The sequence below is a fragment of the Dermacentor albipictus genome, unplaced genomic scaffold, assembly GCF_038994185.2.
Source record: "Dermacentor albipictus isolate Rhodes 1998 colony unplaced genomic scaffold, USDA_Dalb.pri_finalv2 scaffold_30, whole genome shotgun sequence".
Lineage (NCBI taxonomy): Eukaryota > Metazoa > Arthropoda > Arachnida > Ixodida > Ixodidae > Dermacentor > Dermacentor albipictus.
This window is the reverse complement of record NW_027225584.1, coordinates 3,421,903-3,429,053: the sequence shown is the minus strand read 5'-3', so window position 1 is coordinate 3,429,053 and position 7,151 is coordinate 3,421,903.

The window sequence follows — 7,151 nt, the reverse complement described above, 5'->3', positions numbered from 1 at the left end:
CGCAGTCTTCACCGCATGCGGCCTACCTATTGCACGGGTGGAAGAGAACCGAGATAAGATTACGTGGTTTGACCATAGAGAAAAAAATTTCAACCAGAGCGGACACTCCCATAGCGCCCAGCGGCCGAATTGACTGTAGCACACCAAGCGGATGGTATTAATTCCTTCCGGTTTCGGGCGCGCGCGTTTTGAACACCAGTTGGTACACGCCGCGCCGGCTCCGCTGTTCGGCGCGGCATTTTTATTTTTTTCGCTTCAGCTGAACCCCGCGTGGCCTTGGCGTGGAATCGTTTCATAATTTAGTAAAAATGATTGCGAACGACCTTTACAAGACTCCGCCGAATCCGTCAGGTGCAATTTCATAAAGAAAACGCAAGACGTCTTCTGAAATGATGAAATGTTTATTTTGCTCTGTATAAATACTCGTTCAGGGCTTCTTCTACATTCATCCAAAGTTGGGGCACTAGGTAAGCAGCAGTCGTTGCCGTACAGTCGCGATCAATTGGAAGGTGATCGCTCAAGCGGCGACAAACTAGGAGCAGCGCCACAGTACGTCATTGCCGTCAGTCGAGAGGGAAGCATCAAATAGCTCCCCTCTCTCTTTTGCTGTTCCCTGAGCAACTGTCCCTCCCGTCGCCCTTCGCGAGACAACCTGCGAATTCATTTCGATTACCTTATCAGCTTTTGTACGGAGGCGTCATTGTTAGCCAAAATATGCATGAGACATCGACGCACACACATCATTGCCATGAAAGGGAAACAAACAAAAATGTTGCGAGTTAGTCTTGGGGGTGACGGTTGCAGCCTGGAAGAGCATAAAAGGTGAAGAAGGCAGCGAATTTTTATCTTCGCAGTTCCGAAATCGGCCGCTATGCTGCTTCGAAGGCCCGCTGGTCGATGCTCGCGCGATCACCTTCAAATTGATCGCGACTGTACAAAGCTCCACCGGATGCCATCAGCTGAAAGAAAGTAAATTACAAGCATGTATCATTTTGGTATATTGGCCTAACAGGAGTATTGCATGTAGAGGCGAAACGCGCGTAAGTGCTGAATGAGCGGCATTACAGATAAATTCACTTTTACGTAGATTTCGCAGCAATGACTCCTCCCAAACAATGCAATAAAATCTGAACAAAACAACCGATTTTCAAGCATCCCTCCCTTCCCGGGCATTATTTCCTGCACTTTAAGTGCACAAATACACGGGTGACTGCGCGTTTCCAAATCCACTTGGCCTCAGTCGACGCGATGGTACGCCAAGTATACACAGAGGTGGCTACAACACAGGCTCAGCCAGACCATGGGCGCTATGCAGGATGCGCCGAGTTTGGCGAAACTCGGGATCTTCACGAGCTCTGGCGACACCCCAAAATGAAAGCACGAATGGTACCGAGACACAGTTTATCTTTCGACAAGCCTCCAGTTTCATTGGTTTATCTAGATTCACTCTGGCTGGCTATCATTTCTTGGGCGTTGCCTTCTGGGCGGTCGACAAACTGGGGCTCACGTGATCATACCGTCGGTGCATGGTCTTGCCTTCTTTCACTTGTTTGTCGTTCCACCGAGTGCATTACATGCAGAAGCAAGTTGTAAAACAAATGCATTTAGTACAATATTATTAGTTACTTTAACGTGGTTTAGAAGCATTTTGAAGCTTACGAGATGTGCACTGAATGCGTCTTAGACTAATTTGTAATTTAGTACGCTTCGCATTATACCACGAGGGAGCGCTGTAGTGGCGTCATCACATCCATTCACCGGGCAAGCATGGCGGCTAAGCATCAGGGAGGCCCAGTGTAAACAAACCCATACAACGAGCTTGCAGTGCGCGACGTAGTGATCAGGCTCGACGAAGGCCACTATTTCTTGGATAGTTCTGTTCCTCCGTGGGCAATCTTCCCGTGCACCCGGTAAGACTGCCAATAGCTTCGGCGATTTTACAGATCGCAACGCGCACCTACTGTTCACGGCGAAGTGCTGAAGAAACAACTTGTCCGGTGCTGCTTCTGCGAGTGCGCCGAGTTCCTCCACTCTGCGTGACTGCGAGCGTCACGAACATTACATTGTGTGGGCAAAAGGTAGACATCCTATATAGCTACGAAGCGACGAGGTGGTACCGACGATGGATCTCGCTACCAACACAGTGAAGGAGACTTCGACAAACTGCAGATAAGTATATTTCTACTGTTTCATATTTAGCATAATAAGAGTGCACGGATTAAGTCACTTTCGTAGTAACGAACTGAATGTCCAGCAGTTTAAAGAAGGCAGTGAGAACCAATGAGTGTTCGTGCTTTTACGTGCAAGTGGGCCCGCGAAAATATGGAATAGATGAAGGTAACCTCCACTAACTTGGTAAGGCAACAGAAATTCATGAGTGACATTAAGCTAGAAAATTTATGGAAGAGTATCTTTATCCAAGTGAAATATCAATAGCAAGTACTGATATAAAGCAGGAAACTTATACAAAAATTTCATGGGTTGAACAGCACATGGAAGGCATTACCGAATCGTGATCGCCACGTTACCGATATCCTTGAAAAAAGTCTAGAATCATTGCATTCCACCGGTTATGCAATATGGGACATAAACCTGGAGGTTAACAAAGAAACTTGAGATGTCAAGGACTGTGTAGAAAGCGAAGTAACAAAAATTGTTGCAGATAGCATTAAGGCAGGAAGACAGTGGCGTAGTAAACCGTGGCAACTGATATGCTAGTTGAGATTAAAAAAGAAAGGAATCGGCAGGCAGGCCATGCACGTATTCGATAACTTGTTGCCAATTCATATCAGGTGATTACATAAGCATTACAGAATGAATGTCAAGGAGAGAGAACTACAGCCAAGGATGGTAGAAAATTGCGTAATGGGACAAGAATATGATGTTTGTAGGCATAGGATGCAATCAGCTCGTATAAGACGGGATTGTAGGGTGAGGCATTTGTTTTGCAGCGAACAAAAATAGGTTTGTGGTGCTGACAGTAGAGACTCGTGAAGGTGCAGGGCCACCTCAGCTGCTGGCACACTAATCAACATGACAATTGGCTCTGAAAAAGAAAACCCCAGTTTTGAAAAATAAAGCAATGTTGTCCCAACGCATTGTTTTACTATGCATACTACACTAGAGGCTTCCACATTTAAGGGCACTTGGTACTAATAGTGCAACGAGCATTTTTCTTTGTAAATAATGGTTTGTACGTGGCTGATTCATTCCAATACACTTTTTTGCAGCAAAACATTCTGCTGCTGGAGCCACTCAACCGCCTGGTGGCAGTAGGCGAGCGCCAGGCACGTGCTCTTGAGAGTGTGGCAAAGGTCCAGAGGGCTGCTCCGCAACAGTAGTATCGGTGCCCTCACTGCTCTCCTGTCGAGCCCACAGAAGGCACCTTATAAAGGAGCTTTCAGTTTAATATTTTGTTTATTATTCAGGAACATGAATAAAATTATTGCAGTAAACATTGTGCTGTGCATATTAGGAGACTTATAACATGCACTTTGTGTCCCTTCAAAATAGGCAAAAACGTAAGACAACCTGTGCCACTCTTGGACCATGTAAATAAAAAATACACTAATGCAGCATACACGTCATCATGCTGTTTGTTCTTTCTATGTGCAAGAATACAGTGCGTGTTCATTAGCCACAAGATGAACGGTGTGTGTAATTCACAATGAAGAAAGGAAACAGCAGGAGCTTAATAATGCTATCACCTATAGACTGTGCATATGACTGCAACACTCCCCAATTCAAATGTGCCATGCATTTACAAATTACATGCATGTTCGATACCACATATTCTTTAACATTGTCTTATAATTGCATGTACCATATTTCACACATCTTAAGCCCTTGCATAGCACACTTCTGATGTATCCATTTCATAGGCCAAATAATTGTACACTTTGTCCTTTTGTGTTGTATGAAAAGCAGCATCCTTTACAGTCGGATAAAACTTCAGAAGACAGGAGAGGCCCCACCCAGATGACCAAAGCGCAGCAGCCGATTGCCTACACGTCTAAAGAAATAGTCCCTCTCCAACGAGAGAGAGAGAGAATCAACTCTCCAACGAGCAATATTAGTCTGTCTGGCGGCACGATATCAGTCTCGAGTGCGTGCCCATTGGTGCAGGCTTGTGTTCACCTGCCTTAAAGTGCAGATTCCGCAGCCTCCTAAAGTTGTATCCGACTATAGAAACACGTAATGCCTTGCACCAGTTGCATAGGCTTCTGCAATTTGATAGCACACAATGATCAGGAGCAGAAATCTATAAAGGCATCCAAGCAAAGCTGGCTGGCCACACTTCCATTATGAGGGGCTGAAAAAGGTCTCGCCAAATATTCCCATGACGTCCTTGAAAAAGAGGTGGTGTTTGGCACTTCTTTAGAATCAAAAACAGATTACACTGAATGTTGTGTAGCACGTCAAAACAAACTGAGCTTGGTTATTTGCACAGCATGTAATGGGAGGTCGAGCTTCACATAGGAAACAAACTGCTCTGTCCAGTACAATTTTGAGGCCGGTATGGCACCTATTATGGCACCGGTATGGCACCTATTATGTCAACAGTATCTATATACAAATTACACTTTTCACAGGCCATTGATTTCACCATTATTTTTGTGTGATGGTTCTTTCAATCAGCGCTTGTATTACATGAGCAGGTGGATTTGAAAGCAAAGCTTTGTTTGCAAACCTTCCGACTTCCATAAGTGTGTGGCAAGGCACTGGCATGTTGTCGAATAGCTCACACTTCCTCGGTCCTGCACCAAAGAAGCCCAATGCTCTATTTTAAGTTGGATCGCACAACAATTCAACGGCACACAAAGGAGTGTAACACACACAGCAAAGCATTCTGCTGTGTGTATTTCTCTTTGTGCCCCGTCGAATTGTTGTGCAATTAAACTTCAAGCTTCTATACCAATACACCGTCTTCAACCTCACCAATGCTCTAGTTATTAGGCCACAATGGTGCACATCTTTGAAATTTCCCAACACAAATTAGTTCTCCAAAAAATCACAAATGTTAAATTTTGCAGCACAGCTGTATGTATGGACGTGCCATATTCTTTACCACTAAACTCACAGGAATCAAAGAGGCAAGCATTAACGAGCCTTGCTGCCGCCGTTACCATTATCATCATGACACCAATGGAAAGACAGTGCCACGTTTCAGTAAAGGGAGTGCTGGAGGGAAAGGTGTGACAGCGAGGGCTTACAATAAAAATAACAGTTACGAGACATGTTCAATGCCAACATATGCTGCATGTCGCTCAGCCTACTTTGGCAATGCGGCAAGTGTTTACTCGTTTGGGCATATCACGTTTTGTGTAGTTATTGCTCTAAAGCTGTACAAATGGTCTATTTGCTCTGCAAGTTTTATTTTTATCATGGTAGGTTAAAGACCCACTTTTCATTGGCATCTGCACCACATTTCTCCCGATATGTGATAATGCCTTGGTGGTTCATGACATCTTCACGTACAGAGAGTTCTGCAGAGTATCGGATGTGCATTGTTCTAATGCTTAAGAATTATAGCCCCATTATGAGACGAAAATATACAATTTATCCATCCAAAATAACGCCGCCCCCCCCCCCAAAAAAAAGAAGATGCACTGAACCTCTGGCACATGCATCGACAGTGAACAGAGCAAACAATCTGAAGTATTTTCTTCATGCAAGCCAACACACTAAGATTCTCAATGCATTTTCATTTCGCCACAAATGCATAGGCACAACCGGCTTGGCGCAACATCCACATCTCGCGCTGCAACAAATTGTGCAATGCCTCGCTGTTTCATAGTGCGGCCGATAGATTACGCATGACCAAAATTCAGCATTGTGCATACTTAGTAACTTCACCAATGAAGAACCCCAAGTTCTTTATGAGATTAGGATTCATAGGTTACTTCACACAATTAGTGATATCCATTTATCTATTTATACTTAACCCCTTTCCCAAGAAAGTGAGCCATTTGGAAGGCACCCTGACAGATAAATAGAACAATCGACAAAAAGTGATCAACCAGCGAAAAAGTCTGTTAATCACAGTAACGCTGACATTGAAGGCGCCTTAATTCCTACGTGCGTTCCTTCGACACACCCGACTACGTTCGTAATGTTCCCACGAAGTGGGAAGCATTCTTTTATATATGCCAGCTCCGCCGCAGTATTCTGGAAAGCTAGCCACCGCTTACGCACTGCCGCATCGATAAGCGCGTCAGACACATCTCTGACACAGTGGCTAACAGTAGTTTGATGGCGTCCGATGTAACGCTCGGCGCCGACGCTTCCCTGAAAACTCCCAGTCCCGTAGAAACGGAGGGCACAGATGACTTGCTCTAAGACGGTGAGCGAATGAAGCCCGCCACGCTGTCACCGCAGACGAGAGTCTTCGCCTCGCTCGTCACACAGCCAGCACACTGATGTCTTCGACAGGCGAAAATGACGCTGAAACTCCCCGCCGGTCATGCAGGTGAACGGGTCCGGACGGTCATACTGACGCTTGCTGCCGCTGGATGCAATGCCGCTGCCGCTGCTGCTGCCGCCGCCATGTTCCCGAGTTGAACTCGGAGGGGGTTTCGCGATGTACGAGTTTAGCACGAGTTCGCCTGTCAATCAAAACCAGAGGTCACGCCCCGCGCGAGGCATGTAACTATTGCGCGCGCACCCACTACAGTTGGGCCACGCCCAACTTATCTGCCGGCAACAGCGACGCGGTGTCGAGCTGAGAGGCATCAACAATCTTGACCGCCGACATAAAACACGCACAACGCACTGTCATCGGTGATGTACTGAGCACCACTATCGAAAACAAAGCGTTGACTGTCGCTGGCACACATCTTCTCGGGCTGAGATGGCCGCACAACACGGTTTCATTGCCTGCATTGCGGCGCGTAGCGCACAGTAAATAATTATCGGCACGTCACTGTAGGTGCTTGCAAGGCGTCGAGGGGGACGACGATGCTGAGGAGGGCTTATTGCAGCAGTCGTTTCAGATAGCTGCTCTGTCATCGGTGATGAAACGGAGCCACAACGTCGTAAACACGATCAGCGTCCGAGAATCGCTCGCTCTTCTAGGCCCAGTGCAATGACATTTCTTCATCACAAGCACTGCGCACTCAACAGTTCCAACACATCTCTCCGTTCGAAATCTG